The following is a 22,579-nucleotide window of genomic DNA, read 5'->3' on the forward strand; positions in this document are numbered from 1 at the left end:
CTAAACCACCACCACCACATGAAAGTGAAATGTTTACCAGGAAGAAAAGTTGCTGAACAGGGAAGATAAAATAACAAGACAGCCAATGGTATGACTGTTGGAGCTTCCAGACATCGTGACCCAGCTCCAGCTTCTACTCTTTGTGTGACCTCAGCAGGTTATTTACTATAATCTATCTGAATCTCAGTTTTCTCAAGCATCCACTGCTGTTAAACATCTATCAGGCTACCCAGTGGGCTCAGTGGTAAAGAACCCACCTGCCAAGGCAGGAGATGCAGGTTCAATTCCTGGGTCAGGAAAATTCCCTGGAGAAAGAAATGGCAACCCAGTCCAGTATTCTTGCCTGAAAAATTCCATGGACAGTGGAGCCTGGGGGGCTACAGTCCATGGGGTTGCAAAGACAGACACGACTTAGCAACTAAACAACAGCAACAAACTACCACATGTTGTTTCACCGGCTCTTCCCTGGTGATCCAGTGGTAAAGAATCCATCTGCCATGCAGGAGACATGGGCTTGATTCTGATCTGGGAGGACCTTGAGTGCCCAGAGCAACTGAGCCCGTGTGCCACAACTACTGAAGCCTACATGCTCTAGAAGCTGTCCTCCACAACAAGAGAAGCCGCCGAGATGAGAAACCTGAGCACCACAAACCACAGAAAAGCCCGCACAGCAATGAAGACCCAGCACAGCCAAAAATAAATAAGTCAAATTATATATTAAAAAGATCTCTCTATTTTATATGTGCATTTTCTTATGTAAATTGCATTATTTACATGTAAAGAATCTCTACATGTAAATACATGTAAAGAATCTCAGCAGTACCTGGCACATAATAAGCAGCTTAATAATATTACTTCTCATCAATATTTCAGATATAAAGCAGTTGGCACCTGGTGGGAATTTAATAAATGAAAGTAATTATTAGTAATAATAATCACTTCTGGCTTCAAGGCAGGATCTGTGGCCAAAAGCTTCTTGTGCAATCCTGGCTGAACCCCATACCTTATTCCTAGATTTTCATAATAGTTCTATTGAGGTTATTTGAGATAACATCTGGTTAGGAGAGTGATAGTTACACAGTGGTATAAGCACAGTAATCAGGCAGAGAAATACCTGAATGTTTTATGAAGGTGTGTGGGTGGAGAGCCTGGGGTGAGCTTCAAGACTCCCCTCAGTCCTTCTGCAGGGATAGCCTGACAGCTGTGTCAACAGCAAAGCACCAGCTCAGTCAGTAAGAGCTGATCTTTCAGAAGCTAATGGATATGCTTCAAAAACAAAAAAGATTTGAAAATTTAAAAATTGTACTCACTTGATTAAAAGCCTACCACATTCCTACAGGTCCTGTTTCCTGCTTTGAGTTGAGCTGCCCAACAATCCCCACAGTGATGGCCACTTCTTTTTCAAGGCTGGAAATAGTTGTAATATTTTCCCCCCTCTGGTGACACTGTGTTTTATTCTCTGGTTTTCAAATTTGAAATGGGTGCCCAGTTCAGCATCCTTTGTGGCCACATGCATCCTATAGTCTTTGTAGAAGAATAAATACAGGAAAACTGTTTGAACCTTTCTTCCTGCCATGCATTGGTGTAATTTATAGTTAAATGGCAGTCAGAGTGGGGGCAGTGTGGTACTCATGGGTGAGAGATACAGAGAGATAGATGAACCCAGATAATTTCAAGAATCTCAAGTTGTGGTTTCACTGTGGCCAAACATGGGGCCATCAGCCCCTCGCGGGGAGCTCTAAAAAACACTGGTGATGTGTGCTAAGTTGTATCTGACTTTTTGCGACCCTATGGACCATAGCCCACCAGGCTCCTCTGTCCATGGGATTCTCCAGGCAAGAATACTAAAGTGGGTTGCCATGCCCTCCTCCAAGGGATCTTCCTGACCCAGGGATCAAACCCTGTCTATTCTTTACCACTAGTGCCATCAGCTCAGTGTTTTGGGAAGCCCCAAAAACACTCAGGTGAGAAAAGTCTCTGGTGGAAACATTACAAGCTTGGCTGCCACTCACTTCACTGCAAAACTGAAATTATTGGATGCTAATTTGTGTCTCTTACATTTTAAGGCTTTAAAAAGACATCATAGATAACATTATTAGCTAGAGACTCTTAAGTAAACAGGTAAATTCCTCTTGTGGCTTAGGTGAAGTCCTGGAGTGGGTAGAAATAGAATGCTTATAGTCTGAAAAGCACGTGTCTATGTGCATATTGCCTAACTATTGATTTATCAAGGAGCAGACTAGTGATCTATCTAAAAACCTCCCAAGCATAGTTCTCTTTTTATTAAAACCAATAACCTGCTGGTTCTTGTGGAATGTCAAGAACAGTAAACACATATGAAAATGCACAGTCACAAGAAATCTTTTAGTTAATAAGAGAAATGTAGAGAGGAAGTAGGATCATTCTTTTCATGTAAATGTTCTAAAACAGTTGCTCTTTGAATCAGGATAAAATTAATGTCACTACTAAAGTTTCGGGCAATCTTGATAATTCCAGTTAACAAATATTTATTGTGCACCTGCCGTATATTTGGGTACAGCATGATGAACAAGAGAAAGAAGGTGCCTTCAAAGACTTTAGTGGGAAAGATGAAAAATACAAAACTTATGTAAACACAGGATCTATAATGCAAGGGCATATGATATGTAACAGCTGTCACTTTGTGGGCTGTTTACTAATAGCTAAAGAGAATAAGATATTTTTCAAGAATCGGTGATTAGGAAGATCATTTGAAGAGGCATTTGACTTGGACATAGGAGCTTGGCTTAGCTGGACTTCACAGCGTCTGTGTATAAGAAAAGTGAGGTGTCAGCTGCTGTCATATTTAAGAGTCTGGACTTCATGGAGAAATGGTGAACCATTGACGTGTTTGAGCAGAAAAGTGACATAAAGTGATAATTAAGAAACCGTAATCTGATGGAGTTGAGCAGGAAAGATTGCATCAGGAAGGGTCTGGAGGCTACGAGATAAGCAGAAGAATGTAAGAAAGAGGCTAAATGGGAAGGGATCCAGTCCAGCACGAGGGTATAATCCAAAGGCACAGAAAAGAAAAAAAATATATGGAAAGTCAAGTTTTATGGTTTAGAAACTAACAGACTCATGAAAAAAGTGTTTGAGTACCATCTAGAAAGCATCTAAATAGCTTTGCTAGAGTCTGAGGCAAAAAACTGATTGCTTCAATCAACTCAGTAAATACAATTATATGCTAAATATTTTTATTGTTCAACTAGGTCTTTTGTAGCAGCTTTGTAACAGAAACAACATAAGCTAAAACTTAAAGATACACACATACTGTTCAGTCTGTTTATATGCAAGTTTATGCATTTTTGTGTGTGTTCATGCATTAATTTCTGGGTGGGGAGGAGCTGTTTGTAGAGCAAGTTGATTTTGAAAACAACAGTTTGGGCCTCACAAAAGTTATGGTTTTAAGGGAAAATATGAATCACTATTTGGAATATTCTTCTTTTTTTCCCCTGAAGTACAACTTCATATTCCAGAAGCAAAAGATAAAAATTTTGATAATGGATCACATGGCAGATGAAGCTTAGCTATTTGTTCTTTTGTAATTCCTGCCACATGAGAGCTGTGTTCCCTGGCACCAAGATGACATCCACGAGAGTAAGAGCATTGCTTAAGGCTCCCAAAGAAAGAAAGAGAAATTGGAAAATAAGGTTTGACGTTGGCCTCAATTTATGATAATGGGTACTTAAAATAGGGAAAAAAAGCTTGTAATTTTGAGAGGTGTGGGAGGGAGTGGTTGAGCATGTATATGATACAGCTTTTGTCAATAATTAGTATTCAGTTTTCCTAGAAGCTGTTTTCTCCCCGTCTTTCTCCTATTAAAAAAAAAAAAAAAAAGAAACTGTAAGTGAGAAAAAAAGAAAAGAATTGACAACAAGGGCTTAGTTCTAGCTCAAAATCCATTGTGGAGGCATATGCTCTATGTAATATTTACGAGGGATGATCTTTGATCTTTGTAATTGGTAGGAAAGCAGTCTCTGGTGCTGTTATGAATTGGAAAGTGCATATGACTATGGTTCTATTTCCCTAAGCAATAACCATTTTATAGGTATAGGTCCTGTTTGTAATTGAAGATCTTTAACCCTTTAATATGATACTGTTGAAGAAGTCAGAGCCTTCAATTCTCAAAGAGGCTGTCTTGAATCTTTCTTTTACATATGATTCTCTTCCTGTTCCATTCTTCTTCAGAAGGCCTCTTATTTATACTATTTGCTTAATATTTCTCTCCTCCCATTGGTTGTTAAGTTTCAAGGGTATCTATATCTAGCCATCTAGTCCTGACCACTTCTTTTTTTAAAATTAATTAATTAATTTTAATTGGAGGCTAATTACTTTACAATATTGTAGTGGTTTTTGCCATATATTGACATGAATCAGCCATGAGTGTACATGTGTCCCCCATCCTGAACCCCCCTCCTACCTCCCTCCCCATCCCATCCCTCAGGGTCATCCCAGTGCACCGGCCCTGAGCGTCCTGTCTCATGCGTCAAACCTGTACTGGCAATCTATTTCACATATGGTAATATACATGTTTCAATGCTATTCTCTCAAATCATCCCACTCTCGCCTTCTCCCACAGGGTCCAAAAGTCTGTTCTTTACATCTGTGTCTCTTTTGCTGTCTCACATATAGGGTCACCGTTACCATCTTTCTAAATTCCATATATATGCATTAATATACTGTATTGGTGCTTTTCTTTCTGACTTACTTCATTCTGTTTAATAGGCTCCAGTTTCATCCACCTCATTAGAACTGATTCAAATGCATTCTTTTTAATAGCTGAGTAATATTCCATTGTGTATATGTACCACAGCTTTCTTATCCATTTGTCTGCCGATGGACATCTAGGTTGCTTCCATGTCCTAGCTATTGTAAACAGTGCTGTAATGAACATTGTAGTCCTGACCACCTCTTTGAGCTTCACTTACCTATATCCAGTTGTCAATTCAATTTTTCTATTTTAATATTTAATAATAACCTCAAATTTATCAAGGCCAAAACAATATCCCTCTCGTCCAAGAAAGCCTGCTTCTCACTCAGGCTTCTCCATCACTAGATTTCTCAGCCAAAAACTGAGGAGCCATTCTTGACTTTGTTCCCTCCCTCACATACTGTGGCCAATCTGCTGACTCCCTGTCACCTCTAAGTCTCAAGTATATTCATAGTCTGTCTGCTTCCCTTCATTCCCACTGCTACAATCCTAGTCCAACCACCATCCTATCTTTGTAATGGCCTCTGAACTTGCCTTCTTGACAACATGATACTTTAAAAGGGTAAATCAGGTTGAATCATTTCCCAGCTTAAAACTCTCCAGAGGCTTCTCGTTGCAATTAGAATGAATTCCAAGCCCCTTGTTGCCGGGGACCAGCCCCGGCTGATCCAGGGTATTCGAAGGAGAGACGGCGTAGGCGAAGATCAGGAAACAATTGCTTAATTAAACGTTAATTAAGGATATAAAGAGTAATAGAATGAGGATAGCTCAGTAAAATTCAGTGAAGAAAAGAGGCTGAAATAAGGATAGCTCAGTGAAGAAATTCAGTGGAGAAAAGAGGCTGAATAATTCAGCCAGAAGGTAAGAGAAAGAACGACATGGTGAGACCAAGTTTCGGTGAACAAGGCCCGCACTTTATTTTTCAAAGTAGTTTTTATACCTTAAGTTATGCACAGAGGATAATGGGGGAAGGGGTAGAGTCAGGCAGCAAGCCAGGCTTTCTTCCTGCAAACTTAGCATATGCAAAAGTTAGGTGATTTGCATCATCTGGCCCGGAGGCCTGTTAACATTTTAAGACCTTTTCTTCAGAAAACTTATTTTTCTCTAAAGGTGATTGGTCAGGAGCCACCCTCCAAAAGCATTAGATAAAGTTGCATTCCTACAGAGCAAAGGTGTGGTGGGCTATAACAAGAAAAAGAATTAACTCAAGGGTCCCAGGTTACAAACATTAAAGCTACTACTTACACCAATTATATTAATCAATACACTGCCAGGGACACAGCAGGTAAGGGATATGGAAACTTAGCAGCAAACATTGGCCCAACTAGTGAAAATCCCTTCACCAATACAATTTCTAATCAATCTTTTAACTATTCAAAAGAATCTGTGTTTAGACAGTTTAGAACATCTCCTGCCTCTCACAGTTGGGAGGCTCTGAACAATCACATGAGGCCGGAAAAACCTATTCAGGCAGGCTAGAGGATTTCCAAAGGAATTTGTAAGTTAAACACTGTCACACCCAGGAATTATTAACTGGAGCTGTAAGCTAACTTTTTTCAGAGAGAGGTAGTGGGGGACAGCCCCCCGTAAAGTCAGAGGTGTAGGTGAAAGCACAAAGCAGAAAGTAGGCAGACTCTGGTTTTGGGGGTATATGCTCGAGAATTTCCAGGGGGACTCCTGAAGCTCGATCCCGCCTTTGCGTATGCCGAGCCTCCTTCCTCATGACCTTTGTCATGGGCGGAGTTCCTCACGCTGGCTACCGGCAGTGATAGAATTCCAGTTGAGCTATTCCAGATCCTGAAAAGTGCTGCACTCAATATGCAATATGCACTCAATATGCAATATGCCGGCTCCCGGCACCTTGTCTGGCCCACCAAGACCCTATGGCACCTGGCAGTATTGATCAATTTCTCCTCTACTCACTATTCAGTGAGTCAGTCATAAAGATCTTCTTTTAGACTCTCAGAAAAACAGACACTTTGCAAGCTTCTGCCTAGAACTCTTTCCCCAGATCTAATCTGTCTTATTTGCCTTAATATCTCTGGTACCAGAAAGGGTGACTAGGATGTAGTGGACACTCAATAATTGTTGGCTGAAAGAATGAATACAGTTAGAATTACAGAAGTCAAATATTGTAGTCAAGGTATCATCAAGACCAGGGCAAATCCATATAACCTAGAAAACTTTGAAAATGGAGGAAGGATATGTGGAAAACAAGCTCAGGTCTATTTATCTTTAAGAAAGTTATCATACATAATACATCATCTTAACATATGATAGAAATATATTATACTTCATATATTACATTATTCCTAAGAAGCTGTGTAAGTTTTCACAGTTCTTTTACAACTCTAAAATACAGTATTCCTAAAGATAAGAGGAGAAAAGGTGCAAAAGTATATTCCAAGTATATTTATACCTTGATTTTTGCATGAATAACTTATATAGCAAGTGTTTTGCATATGAATTTGATTATGGAAAAACTACAGGGCCTTACAAATGAGAGATGTAACTGTCTAGCTAATTTTTTTAACATATGCTGTGTTAAAAGTGAGTTCATACCAGACCATTTTCCAAATCAAGCCCCAAAGCAAATGCATTTTTAAATGAAATGAAATATATACAAAATATTAGTTTCAATATCAGACAATAAAATAATACAATTAATCCTTCACCTTAGGCCTTCTTTTTCATCAAGAACACAATTTTCCCCTCTTTCAGAAAGGGCTGACAATTGACTTCTTCCATGGTTGAAGGCAAAGTACCTATGAACAAACCTGTTTTTCATTTAATATAACTTTCTCTCTTGCCCCTTTAAAGACACATACAGAAAACTTTCCTAAGGAAACCTTTTAGCTTTTCTTCCCTCAGGATTGCTATTAATAAGCACACCAAAAACAAGAGAGGTTTGAATTATTTTAAAATATGCAACCCATAGTAACGATTTAATTACCATATAATACTTAAAGCTTTGATTATTCGTACATGAGAGCTTCCATTATTAATGATTGCTTATGAAATTAATCTTTCTAATTTCCATTATGATTCAAATTAACTTGATTAGTTGGTCTCATGATTCACATTTCTATCAACCTCTACTTTTAATTTCTGAAGCATAAAATGACATAAAATGTCTTTGGGGGAAAATCACTTAAAATTAAGATTTTACTTTGATATACTAAGTAAATGAATTGAGTTAGATGAATAGTAATTGAACTTTGTTTTCATTCACACACTGTCCTCTGGTGTTTAAATGTCCACATTGCATGTTAAAAAGGAAAACCCAACATCAAATGCAAAAGTTAATCGCTTCTTGCACTTGGGAAGGTACGTTTGTCTTTTATGTTCGGTCTAATCAACTATCTGCCTTATTTAGATTGTAGGTAAATGGATGAAAAATTCAAATAACATGAAAAAATTAAGTGCTTTCTAAAAACACAAACTAAAGTCTTAGAGAACGCACATTTGTGTCAATAGGATACAGACTGTCTTCTTAAGGGTACACATGGAGATTTCTTTTAAAGTAAAATCAATCAGTACTAAGCAGTATGCTTCATTTCTTCTCCCTCCCCTGGATTTTTTTTCTTTAAGACACTAGTGTTTTCCCTAGAGATTTTGACAAGGAAGAATTTAGTGATGATCTAGTGCAGGCATGAGGAGCAATTCAGCCCTCAATCAGGGCTTTGTGCTTATTTAGGAATTATGTAATTCTAATAAATATCCCCTAATTGCTTTAATTGAACACTTTCCCCCTCAACATCTTCTGTCCCTTGATTTGAAGTGAAACCAGGGTTAAAACTCTAAAAGCTGTCTCTTTGTTTCAGTTTAAGTATCTTTTTAACTGGCTGGAGGCTGGACTCATGGACTTAATTTTTTTATCGTTGCATTTAATTTTTTGAGCAGTCTTTCTCCCCATTTTCTTGAATGACAACTATCATCATGTTGCTTTTTCAAATGTCTTGAATCTAATTTTATTTGTTTGGTAGAGTTGACTGAGGAAGCTCCATGACGTCCATGACCAAGATAATGGGAAATGATAAATGTCTGCCTGAGGGAATTTATCTTTTTATTACAGTTATGTTCATGAGAAGCTAGTCATTCCAAGTAATCAGCATGATGCCATGAGGGAGAAGCTACTTGCTGGGAGTGATGCATTTTTGCAGGTAAATCTATTTCCCTGAAGCTGGAAGAATACTTCTCAGACATATCAATGGGAGCAGTCCCTCCTCAGGAGCAAAGGGGGGCCAGATGACCTCTTAGGTGATTGCTGACATGAAGAACCTGTGACTGAGAATATCTTTTTGTAAATTTCCCACTATAGGGTAGTGATGGATAATACCCAGCAAAACCTGATCCCCAAGAAATGAGACATTTTCTCTTAGAGTGAGTGATTTGTATTCTGGAAAATTAGGATAACAATCATTGGATGCTATTTCTAGTAGTAAAATAAAATTATTTATACATTTAGAAAGGAATATATCTTATGGATCACCTTAGATGTATCACAGCCCTGCTGAGTATATCTAGGACCCTCCCTTTCTGGAGCTTCATGAGGGTAGGGAGCATGTTTGGCTTCTCTCACTATCAAATCTGCTATATCTAATAAAATACTTCGCATCTAATAAGCCTTCAATAAATATTTGTTGGAGGCAATGAACAAGTGAAAGTTGGCATGGTAAAATCTAAAGCATCCAAATGGTAATATTTTTAACACTCTACCATTGATAATCTATATCTACCTGTCGGCCTGTCTACCTGCCTATCTATGTATCTACTCTCTCATATATCTATCTATATCTTACATCCAGGAAAAAGATTACCTTGAGATCTGTAAGGAACTAATATTAATGGTTTAATTTTTGTAAGTTAGGAATTGCTTTAGTGAGAGACACAACATCAAAGAGGTTTAAGAGAGAAGTCTGCTGACTGGCATGGCATGGTGAGGTCACTATGGTTTGAGGTCTGGCCCTAAGCTTGACAGATGCAGAATCTAGATAATGTTGCTCAATCACTGATGTTACTGCTATCTCAAAATTTACCGATACTACTATTGCTACTGCTGCTGCTATTACAGGAGGCCTGGCGTGCTGCGATTCATGGGGTCGCAAAGAGTGGGACACGACTGAATGACTGAACTGAACATTTATTAGAAGTCAATTGTGCCAGGCTCATAGTCTTAAAAGCTTCATTTAATCCTCATAACAACTTCCTGAGGTCAGTACTATCATTGTTTCCATTTTCATAGAAGAAGAAACTGACATTCAGAGTGGTTAAGAAATTTGCTCTAACTCACACAGCCATAGTCTCCTTTGTGAATGGGGAACCCCTGTTCAGCAACTCCCTTACTCCCCATGCCCCTTGGTAGGCCATGGGATATAAATCTCTGTCTGGGAAGGTCAGGCCTGACAAAGCCTAAATCTTCCTTCTCTACTGGACAGTCTCTGGCTTCTTCTCTGCCACTGCTGTAACTTCCCACCCAGTACATCTGGGCAGAGCGGGTGGGGAGCCTGTCCTTTAGCAATGCTGTGGAGAAGAATATGATTTGGATAATTCGGATGATGCAGCTTGCTAGATACTGTGTGCAAGCCTGAGCTTAGCATCCCCAGTAGTAATGTGGAATGTCTTAAATCTGGGCCTGCCTCTGTCCTCTCTGTCTCCTACCACTCAGGAATGTCCCAGGCACACTCACCCCAGGCCTACTGCATTAGGATCTCCCCAAGTTTGGGTCCAGAATTGTAAAAAAAAAGAAAAATCCCCAAAGTATTCAGATCAACTCAATTGTGCAAATACCAGTTAAAGTCCTTGATATCCAAACCTGAAAGAATGAGGTCAAAAGAGTGAAGGTTTCCTCTGAAATCTCCACCTGGTTTCCTGAGACATACGAGACCAGACCTCCCAGGCCCATTTGGTACAATACCGTCAACACAAACTTTGCTGCAGGAGGCAACAGTGGTCGTTGAGCACGTACTGTGTGTTTGGCACAACTAAGTGCTTATAGGTATTGTCTTAATGGGTCCTACCTAATGTAGTAGGCCTGGGGTGGGTGTACATGGGGTACTCCTGAGGGGCAGGGTTCAATAAGAGGATAAGGGCTGGTCCAGATTCAACTACATAATAGCGCTTATACTGAGGTATAAAGACTATAGGTAGCTTTGGTTAGGGAGACAACCTGTTGCCAGATAATAAATAATGCAACCCCATGGACTATAGACTCCACGGAATTCTTCAGACCAGAACACTGGAGTGGGTAGCCATTCACTTCTCCAGGGGATCTTCCCAACCCAGGGATCGAACCCAGGTGTCCCACATTGCAGGCGGATTCTTTACCAGCTGAGCCACCAGGGAAGCCCAACAAATAATGAAACAAAATACTATTGGCTTGTTTTCTTCTTTAATTCATGCCCCTGTCCCTCTGACTTTGAGAACTGTCAGGGCAGGGAGCCTGTCTGTCTTGCTCACTGTTCTGTGCCTTGGGCGTATTTTAGTGCACAGAGCATAGGAGGCTCAAAAATATTTGTCAAATGCATGAAAGAAAGGGCAGTGAAATGATCACTTCTACTGTTAAAACCTTTATTTTCTGTGAGAAAATGTGAAGCCAAATTACATTCAGATTTCGAGCAAAGAGTTATTTGGAAGGCATTGTTGACTAGTGGTGTCACACTATGATGGTCTCCATTCTCTAGATTATTCTGGCTAAGAGGGATCATGACCCTCCTCCTTAAATAGAAGTGAGTTTTTTAAATAGCAGTTTTATTGAGACATAACTTACATGCTATAAAATTCACCCCTTCAAAGTGTAGAATTTTAGTATATTCACAAAGTTATGCAGCCACCACCGTTATTTCATTTTAGAATATTTCATCACTCAGAAAAGAAATCCCATACTTATCAGCAGTCACTCTTTAGTCCCCACCCCGAACATCTAGTAATTGCTAATCTTTCTGTTTCTAAGGACGTGCCTATTTTAGATATTTCATATAAATGAATTAATACATGTGAACTTTTTGTCTGGCCTGTTTCACTCCGTGTTCAAGGTTCACCCATGTCATAGCATGAATCAGTACTTCATTCATTTTTATTTCCATATAATATGCCATTGTATGAATATATCACACGAATATATCCACTCTTTGATGGACATTTAAGCTGTTTCCACTTTTCAAATATTATAAATAGCACTGCTATGAACAGTCATGCATGAGTTTTTGTATGAACAGACATTTGCATTTCTCTTGAGTGTATATCTGAAGGAGAATGAATGGATCATAGGGTAACTATGTTTTACTTTTTGAGGAACTACCAGACTATTTTCCAGTTGTGTCTGACTCTTTGCGACCCCAGGGACTGTAGTCTACCAGGCTCCTCTGTCCAAAGGATTCTCCAGGCAAGAATAATGGAGTGGGTTGCCATTTCCTTCTCCAGGGAATTTCCCTGACCCAGGGATTGAACCAGCGTCTCTTTATGTCTCCTGCATTGGCAGGCGGGTTCTTTACCATTAGCGCCAGTTGGGAAGCCCCACATAGATAAAGATGAATGTTCATGTATGAGTTTTTCTCTGAACAGATATTTGCATTCCTCTTGACTGTATATCTGAAGGAGAGTGAATGGATCATAGGGTAACAACGTTTTACTTTTTGAGGAACTACCACACTATTTTCTGGTAGTCTGCAGAATGACTGCAGATTCCTACAATTCAACCAGCAATGTATAAAGCTCCCAATTTCTCAGCATACTAACACTTGTTATTGTCTATCTTTTAAATTTTAGCCATCCTAATGGGTGTGAAGTGGTATCCCATTGTGGTTTTAATTTATATTTCCCAAATGACTCTAAAGACTAATGGTGTTAATAGCCTCATCTTTTCATATCCTCACTGGAATGTATGTCTTTTTTGGAGGAATATCTATGAAGTCCTTCATCCGTTTGTCTTTATTGTTGAGCTATGTTTTTTATATATTCTGCAAATAAATTCCTTATCAGATATATGATTTGCAAACATTTCCCCCCATTTAGTGCATTATCTTTTCACTTTGTGGCATTATCCTTTGAAGCACAGTAATTTTTGGACATAATAATGTCCAATTATTATTATTATGTCCAATAATAGTTATTATTTAATAATTTTGACAATGTCCAATTTATCAAGTTTTTCTTTTGTTGCTTACACTTTTGGTGTTATAGCTAAGAAACAATGGCCTAATCCAAGGCCATGAAAACTTACACCTGTTTTCTACAAAGAGTTTTATAGTTTTATCTCATACTTTTAGGTCTATGATTGATTTTAAAGGAATATTTATATATAATGTGAACAGAAGTGGTTTAATTGATGGAATTCTTTCTTTTTGAATCTTCTAGGCTCATAGAAGACCATTCTTTATAGTGTACATGATCTTTCTTCAGATATTGAGAAGGCTGCAAATGTTTTTTAACCAAGCCCAGATTATTTGATTTCTGAGACTTGCTCTCCTGGTCTGTTGACCAGAGAGGCTTCTTTTCTTTTAAAGTGACTTTTGTAGATTTGTAACCATGTTCACCATGTGTTGACTCTGAGAGAAACTTTTGGTCAGGTTCTTTGGGGTGGGCTCATCTAACAGTGGCTTCTTATGTTGACCACACAGAATCAGTTCAGTTCAGTTCAGTTGCTCAGTCATGTCCGACTCTTTGCGACCCCATGAACCACAGCATGCCAGGCCTCCCTGTCCATCACCAACTCCTGGAGTCTACCCAAACTCATGTCCATTGAGTCGGTGATGCCATCCAACCATCTCATTCTCTGTCGTCCCCTTCTCCTGCCCTCAATCTTTCCCAGCATCAGGGTCTTTTCAAATGAGTCAGCTCTTCGCATCAAGTGGCCAAAGTATTGGAGTTTCAGCTTCAACATCAGTCCTTCCAATGGACACCCAGGACTGATTTCCTTTAGGATGGACTGGTTGGATCTCCTTGCAGTCCAAGGGACTCTCAAGGGTCTTCTCCAATACCACAGTTCAAAAGCATCAATTCTTCTGCAGTCAGCTTTCTTTATAGTCCAACTCTTACATCCATACATGACCACACAGAATAGATTGTTCTAAACTTTTGGTCATGGTTGTTGTTGTTCAGTTGCTAAGTCATATTTTACTCTTTGCACCCCATGAACTACAGCATGCCAGGCTTTCCTGTTCTTCACCATCTCCCAGAGTTTGCTCAAAGTTAAGTTCGTTGAGTCAGTGATGCCATCCAACCGTCTCATTCTCTGTCACCCTCTTCTTCTCTTGCCCTCAGAGTTTTTAATTTAGTGAAATATATAGCTTTGTCTGAATTCAGTTGAAAATCAAAATAAACATTTTGGTAACACTTTATTTTTAGGATCTTAGAAGAAAATTTTTTGTTAATGTCAACTCAAGTTTATGGCTAATAGTTAGGGGCTTAACAGGCCAACATTTACCTTGGCACTTATGGAAATATGTCTGCTTTCTAACTAGGTTACACATTTACTCCTGAGACTAACTCATGGTTTATAATTAGCTGGTGAAGGCTTTCAGGTCTGGGCTTCCCAAGAGTGAAGATGAGCCACGTGTTCCTGTTAATTGCTCCCTGGGCTACAAACTAAAGAGCTAGAAGCCAACAGTTCATGGTAGACAATTCTCATTTGGCAGTTGAGTTTTCCCAAGTCAACAAAGCATAAGGTCGTTAATTCTTCAAGGATAGGAAAGGGACTTTTTCAAAATGAAATCTTATTTGTTGGGAGCATGTAGAATACAGGGACCAAGTTAATTTATTTTCTAATTACTGTACTTTACTTGACTGATTTACATATGCAATGGCATTGTGGTTTTGCTGTAGGTATGAGAATCACTGAGAATAACAGTTTTCTTCAACTGGATTAAAGGAAGTTTCCTAAATTTATGAAAAGCCTTCCATCATCATTATTTTATGCTCCAATATCCATACTCATGTTCACATTAAAAAAAAATCATGTTGTCTTCTCTTATGTAAGAAGATATAAATAGACATTCAAAACATAAGCAACATGATGTATGGTTGAGAAAATAGGAACTCAAGAAAACAGTTGACGGATTGTCCATCTGGTTATAGACAACCAATTTGTGATTAACTGAGCTACAGATCAACATGGAAATATACCTTAAAAATTCTCAGTCTTTCAATTAGTCATCTGATTTTAAAAATGTACCTTGCATGTGGATTTGCCATAAAACTAATGAACCTTAAGTTTTATAGCCTTTCATTTGCCGATGCCCTATGTAGGCCCTATACCAAATTTGCATGTAGAATTTCATATTCTTTTATTTAAAAGGAGCCTGAAAAATGTTTACTTCAGGTCTTATAAATCTGGATTCACCCTTATCCGACTTAGCTATGGCTCCTATCTTTATAAAGGCTATTTTTTAGATTGCAAAAACAAATGGTTAAATGCAGGTGATTCCTAAAATGAATTGTTTCTTCAAGTTATACCAAGAGATGGCAAAGGGGAAAACCCCAGACTCTTATATCTTAAAAAAGTATCTCTATTTTATCCATTGACTTTTATTCTCTTTTGCTTCATACCACAATGTATCACTGAGTGAACTGCTGAGGTCTAATGTGTTTGGAGAAGACTCTTGAGAGTCCCTTGGACTGCAAGGAGATCCAACCAGTCCATTCTAAAGGAGATCAGCCCTGGGTGTTCTTTGGAAGGAATGATGCTAAAGCTGAAACTCTAGTACTTTGGCCACCTCATGTGAACAGTTGACTCATTGGAAAAGACTCTGATGCTGGAAGGGATTGGGGGCAGGAGAAGAAGGGGACGACAGAGGATGAGATGGCTGGATGTCATCACTGACTCGATGGACGTGAGTTTGAGTGAAGTCCAGGAGATGGCAATGGACAGGGAGGCCTGGCGTGCTGCGATTCATGGGGTTGCAAAGGGTTGGACACGTCTGAGCGACTGAACTGAACTGAACTGAACTGAATGTGTTTGGTGGCTAGGAAGTTTGTTTTTATTCTTGACTTGGTAGTAATTGTGGAAAATCCAGTTCTACTTTTCTTTATGGCTCCACAGACTTGCTACAGGGGAGGCTCAGTTAGAGAGATCTAGATTTGTCTTACCCAAATGCCACGTCATGACTGGGTTGTAGTTTTTATGTATATGAAATAGGCATAAATGACTTTCCTACTTCAGAGATTTAAGGTGAAATTCAATAGAACTGATACCGTTAAGAAGATAAGAGGACTTCCCTAGTGGTACAACAGATAAGAATCCACTTGCCAATGTAGGGGATATGGGTTTGATCCCTGGCCCAGGAAAATCCCATATGCCGCAGAGCAACTAAGCCCTTGTGCCACAACTACTGAGCCCATGAGCCTAGAGCCTGTGATCAGCAAGAAGAGAAGCCACTGCAATAAGAAGACCATGCACTGCAACTAGAGAGTAGCCCCTGCTCTCCACAACTAGAGAAAGCCCATGAGCAGCAGCAAAGACCCAGCATAACCAAAAAAAAAATAAAATTTAAAAAGAAAAACAAGATGATTTGAAAATTAAGAGACTTCTCTGTAAGCCCTGAAAAGGATGGACTAAAACTCTTTTCTGTATCTTATAGCCCCCAAAGTTAGTACCAGGTCTGGTATATATAAGTGCTCAATAAATATTTGCAGCATGAAAAATTACATGTAGCAGACTTTATTTATTTTCATTGATCTAATGCTTTAGTTAAAATACCACTAGTTGTTTCAAGATTAATCCCCCAAATCTCAATGGCACAACACAAAAAAGATTATTTTTGCTTATGGAAAAGTCAATGGTGAGAGAACGAAGGATAAGGGCTGGGTGGGGAACAGGAGGGATGGCAGAGCGAGGGAACCATTGAGAGGCCCAGGGCATCAACATCCAGCCGGGTGAGACAGAAGGTAAGAGCATAGAAGGTGTGTGTAATAAACCAGGTCTGAAAGTAGAATACATGCTTCCCAGGTTCAAGGCCAGAAGAACTCAGTCACTTGTCTTCAACTTACTCCCAGGGAGGCTGGGAAATGATGTCCCTGGCCAGGTAGCTGCCTCCCAGGAGCATCTCTGCCCCATGGAAGGGCAGCATGAATGTGGCTGTTGCATGTCACAGAGGCTCTAATGAGAGAGCAAGGGCAGGTGATCCCAGGTAGAAATGATGGGGTATGTGACCAGGAGGGAAGAAGGACAAAAAAATCTCTAGAACATCAGTTAGAGAAGAGGAATGGAAGCACAATACGGATGCACAGCAAAAATAGAAGCAATTAATGTGAGAAATGCCCTTTGATCCCTTTGTATAAAAACAGAGCAGCATGCTTTAAAACCTCCCTCCATGTGTCTCTTGCCTACATTTTTCTCCTTGGACTAAATCTTCCATTCATTTTCCATGCTACATTCTGCCAGAAAGACTCTGAAAGCCTTTCAAAAGCAGTTTTCAGTCTTGACTTTGAGTAAGAATGCTACACAATACTAAATCTCTAACATTCGACTCACTCCAGTTTCACCTTCATGATGTTACTCTGAAAAACTGTATGGCTATGAAAAAAAATGCCAGCACCACTTACTCGGTTTTTTTTTTTTTAACAGCTTGTCATCCATTAGCAGTAGTTTTTTTTTTTTTTTTTTTTTTTTAAGTGTTATTCTGCCAGTGACCTGGAAGTCTCTGAAATGAAATGAATTTCTAAAGAAGGAGGTCCACACACCAGAGCAAAGGTGGCAATCTACCTCTGGAAATCAAATTGTGCTGAAGTAGTTGCAAGTGAGTCAGCCTCAGCGAGAAACAAATTGTTTGAACAATAGACTTAATTAACTTGTGTTTATGTCTTCCATCACGGCAGGTGTGAAGTCCCAGGGCATCTGCTGATACACCTGAGCTGAAAGCCAGAGCTGCTTCTAGAAGAGTGTGAAAAAAGACGCATTAAATAAGGCCGTGATGGTACTGGTAGTTCATTCCTGTTGCCTTCCGGGAGGGCTTTGGAGGGAATGGAGACAGAGGACTGAATCTCCTGGAGCTTTGTTTACCGCATTTCTTTTCATTTTAAAAAAGCATTTAACATTCACAGAAGTGCAGTTTGGGTTGACTTATCAGGAGGACTCTCAGATACATGCTCCTTCTAGATGAGACAGGGAATGCCAGGAAGGTGAGGGCAAACTGGTATACATGGAGACCCAACTCCAGTTGATCCCTTTCTTACTTCTAATCTGATTGAGTGATTGCTCATACAATAAAACACATTTGGAAAAGTGCTTCAAGAACTTTCTCTGGTAAACAGAATTAAACACTTTTCTCTCTTTGAAAATTCCGTTGGAAGACGGGCTTACCTTCATTAAACGTTCTTTCTCTTAGACTTTTAATGTGCTTATTATAATGTGTAGTAAATATGGCAATAAGATGCCTGGGGACAGATTCTACAGAGCACAGAAATAGCTTCTTGTCTAGTTGTGTTTTCAAGCTTGGTTTCATCCGCTAATGATTGGGTGATGAAATTAACTAGGGTTTCCTACATATTAAAAAAAATCCAATCTACTTATTATCAATTTTACTGATGAGAATAACTGCATTCTAGGTCAATGATGAAATGCTCAACTAACAGAGAATCTATGCTTTTCCTTCAATTTTTATTTTCTGTCAGAAATTTTGCTACTAATTTATAATACAGTTTTGGAGACAAAAATATAATTGATAGGTAGAACTTTTTGAAAATTCAAGTGAATTCTAAAAGAGAAATATGGGACATACTGTAACTGTCTTACTAAAGACTCTGATTAAAATGCTGATATATAACATGTATTTTTATACATGGTTTATTCATTCACAAATATACATACAGTCAACAATCATTGAGTACTTTCTCTGTGACCAGATGTGCTCTGGATGCTGGCAATACAAAGGTGAGTGAGACTACCCTAATGAGTTTGTAATAGGACATCGGATCTGGTAGGTTTATCCGTTCTGTTGTTTTTAGGATACATTCATTAAGATGTGACCTCAAGAATAGATTTCGTGAAGTTCCCTTAAATTGTCCCAGATAACTGTCAGCCTTTTGAAAGATGAGAGATACGTTGCAGTTTGGTTTCTCTCAGAAGCAGACACAGATGGCATCAAAAGGGCAGAGTCTTATCGGGTAATAACACCTGTGAAAGGAAAGGGGAGGAAGGTAGCTTGTGTGGGGGAGACTTCAGTCTGCAATGCAGATCTGACCAAGCCTCTCTAGCTCAACCAGGAGCTCTGGAGCACAGACTGCCCATTGGAGGAGCCCTGCATTGGGTAGAAATGGTTATGCTAAAGGTTCCAGAACTGTCCACTCAGATTCTCCAAGATGCCATGGACGTACAGGGGCACTGCAGGATATTTTTAAATTTCCAGGGAAACACAGTAACATCTGTCAGATACCCTACAAACGATTACTCTTTCCTTGTTTGGATCTGACTATTTAACAAAAGGAACTGGGAGGCAATTTCTTTCAGTTTAGGCAGTGCTATGAAAAAAATGACTGAGTCTCTGGGTGCCATGAACTGATAAGGCTTGAGGACTTCTGGGCTAGGCTCTTGTACCTTGGGACCTCAAGAAGGCTGTGAGCACGGCTATCACTACCCTGCTCAGTCACTGACTGACACCACCTGAAAAGAGTATGTCTCAGTCTGAGGGCTTGGTGGTCCCTAGTGAAGCTGGAGGCTGTTCCACTAACCACAGCCAAGCCCATTTTCTACGAATGACATGCTCCACAAATGCTGGGAAAATGAATAAAAACCTATTTGTATGACCAGGGGCCCCATGCTACATTGAAGGAACCATCCAGAAATGTTCCATACATAGATTAGGGTTGTAGGAGTAGCTTCCCAGGGGAAGTGGAGATCTTAGAAAAAATCAGCAGTTGCTCCAGGTTGGAGGCAATATTGTGGTTCAGTTTAGCTAAGGTTGAACCTTGCCATGGGAGGTAGCCCGACACCTTTTCCACCAGCCCAGCCGTTCAGTTCCTTGATATAAGCAGACATGGTTGTCAAAAGAATTATTAGAGAGCTGCAGTTGGTGATTCCAAACAATTTTATGGAGAACAAGGAGCTAATTCTCATACCTGGCATGCCCCTGAGCCCTCACTATTTTTTTTAACAACTCATTTCCCACTCACAAATGTGTTATATGGGTCTTAGTGTGACTATTAAGTCACCAGGCCCAGGTTGATGAATTAAGCTTTTATGCATCAAGTATTGTATCTTGTGAACTGCTTCGTATCTAGATGATAAAAAGCAATTTCAGTAGCACTTAGCTTAATTGGTTTGTGACCAAGACAAGGACCTTGGGTCCCACTTACAGAGCTTGGGCTGTATGCCTTGGCAATTCTAGAAAGCATATGTCCCGTATATTCAGTCACCACCTTCAGTCACTCATTACTTCTGAACCTGAAGGTGGACAAATTCTCTACATGTTAAACAAGGTTTGTGGAACATAATCTAGAAAATCACTGAAAGAAATTTTAGACAACATAAAGGTTGAGCTCTATTTCAAAAAGTTACCAGATTTCCCATCTGACCTGCCTCTTTTCATATTTTAACTCCCCCTACTTATGGAGCTGCAGTTATTCAAGCTCACATTTGCATCCTATTCCAATGCTCCCATTTACAAATGTTTCAAAATACTGTTTTTTTTGTTTTTTGTTTTTTTAAATAAGCAGGTTTCCTTAATTGTCAGCTTGGTCAGAGGAGACCACATCTTACTTTTGTGAATTGGGAATTGATAAAAAGAGCCCTATACACACACATGACATCAGCTTTGTCACTAACTCTGTGCATGCTCTTGCAAAGTCCCATGTCTCCTTTATCTCAGCTTCCTACCTATAAACCGTGGAGCCAGGAGAGGCCCTTCTGGGAGTCTATAAACTCTAGAGCCCTACTACGGCTTACTTCCTGCTCCCGGAAGCCCCTTCTGGCCCCTTGCCAGTCGGGGAGATGGGTCTCCAGTCTCCAGGCTCCTCTCCTCATCAGGCCTCCTGTCTTCCATCCCCAGCTCTAGGCTCAGATAAAAGCTGCTCTGGAAGCTGCTGAGGCAGCCACAGCCTCCTCCTGGAGGAGAAGAAATTTGCTTTCCTGTCACCCATGGAAATTTCTTCATTTCCCCTAGGGAAGTGCCTGTGATAAATGCAAAATAGCACCAGCGCCCTCTGCTCAGCCGGTGACACCTGACTGTGTTTTCTGTTGACTCTAGCCGGTGATACTCAAGCTGCCTGTGGGGAAAAAAAAAATCTATTTTTATCTGAAATGATGGACAGTAAATCATATGCCTGGTTTACAGTAGCTCAAGGCCAAGAGCTGCCCTTGCCCCTTAATGGGCGATTCTAACCTAGGGCACACAGGGCCAATCTTTGGAGAGGAAACAACCCACACAAAAGATGGGCGGGGCAGATTTTGTGACTTTGGTTAGCTCTCACTTGAATGAGAGACTAATTAACATAAAAATTAATTTTAATGTGGCCATAAACCAGCCCAGAGTTTATATGCTGTAAGAGAATTATGGTAATTAGTGCATTCAGCCAGCACAACAGTACAAATATTCAGTGGCATTTGTGATTTCCAGCAGTACCTTTGCTACTTGCGCAATTCTCCTTCTGAGTATCTGTTTCTCAAGAACATGCTTTTTAATAGCTTTGACTTGACATTTATGTCTTGAGCAAAACTGAAATAGGCAGCTGAAGACTAATTATGCTAAATGTTCCAACAAGCATAATTACGAGCATTCCGGCAGGGGGCACTGGAAGCAACATTTCAGTGTGTGTGTGTGTTTTTTTCTTTCCTTTTTTGTTTTTTTCCTCTTCTTCTTCCTTTTTTTTAATTAAAAATTTCTTTTCATCCTTTAACTCCCCCCAGCTCCTTCTTTTAGACTTATTAAATGGAAGCTGATTGCCCTATCATAATGATTCCTTTTTTTTTTTTCCATAAGCTGCACCGCAGTCACCTAGAAGAATTTTTATTTCAGCATAATGTTAAATTTTGCTTTCTGCTCTGTTAGATTCTTTCCATTCATAGAAGAAGCAAAATCTTGGCCTGAGCTCCAGCCTGGGACATTTTTGAGCAGAACATCTTGACTCACTTTAAGGACCACTGTGCTGCATTCTAACCGTGTGCCTGGCTTGGTGTTGGAGTTAATTGCAGAGGGGAGGACAAGGCATGAACGTGTACTTGCAAATTGGGTTTCTATTAAGTCAACAGCAAAATTGAGAAATGGAGCATTTCACAAGCAAATGTTAATTATAATGAAAAACTCCTAACAATATACACAGGAGAAAAGCAGATGTATACCTGCTGCACTGTAATTTCCTGTGGTTCATAGTCAGCAGCATTTGCCTGCACAAGTCAAGGACCTTATAGGCAAGATTATCTAGAAAATCCCTTGCTTCAGAAGCCAAATCCTTTAAGTCTTCAGTATTTAAATGCAGCTGTATTGCTGATTAGATGTCAGAACTGGAGCACACTGAAGTGCCCTGTTCAGTGATTAACTCAATGGACCAATTTTGCTTTCAGATACTTCCACCAGAGGGAAAATTTGCATATAAATTTGGAAATGACTATCATCTTTTTGGGTTATGCAGGGACTGGGGGATGTAAAAGTTGTGAATGCCACAATAATCCTGTTCCACATTTGTCTTCTCTCTAATGTAATGTCTTAGTGAATTATCTTTATTACCAAGAGAATGGCAGGGCCACAGGGGGGTTGCTAGATCAAATCTTTTCTCATTTTTTTCCCCCATTGTTTTATTGATTTGTATCCCCACACTGTCTGCTATGTAGGAATTAGCACTCAGAGAGGACTTTCAACTCTGTATCATGGATTAAAATCTTTAGCTATATCTGAGGGTTTCCCAGTAGGTATGTACATG

At 39.6% G+C, this 22,579-nt stretch overlaps 1 long non-coding RNA gene across 1 annotated transcript in view; it reads left to right on the forward strand.

The window, feature by feature from the left end:
• Positions 1 to 22,579, forward strand: part of LOC139176735 (uncharacterized) — a 205,076-nt gene that overhangs the window by 19,066 nt on the left and 163,431 nt on the right. The window contains exon 2 of the long non-coding RNA XR_011561162.1: positions 17,546 to 17,643. This is a non-coding gene — a long non-coding RNA (uncharacterized lncRNA). The remainder of the gene's footprint in view (positions 1 to 17,545; positions 17,644 to 22,579) is intronic.

This window comes from Bos indicus, chromosome 2 (genome assembly GCF_029378745.1).
Source record: "Bos indicus isolate NIAB-ARS_2022 breed Sahiwal x Tharparkar chromosome 2, NIAB-ARS_B.indTharparkar_mat_pri_1.0, whole genome shotgun sequence".
In the NCBI taxonomy this organism is placed as follows: Eukaryota; Metazoa; Chordata; class Mammalia; order Artiodactyla; family Bovidae; genus Bos; species Bos indicus.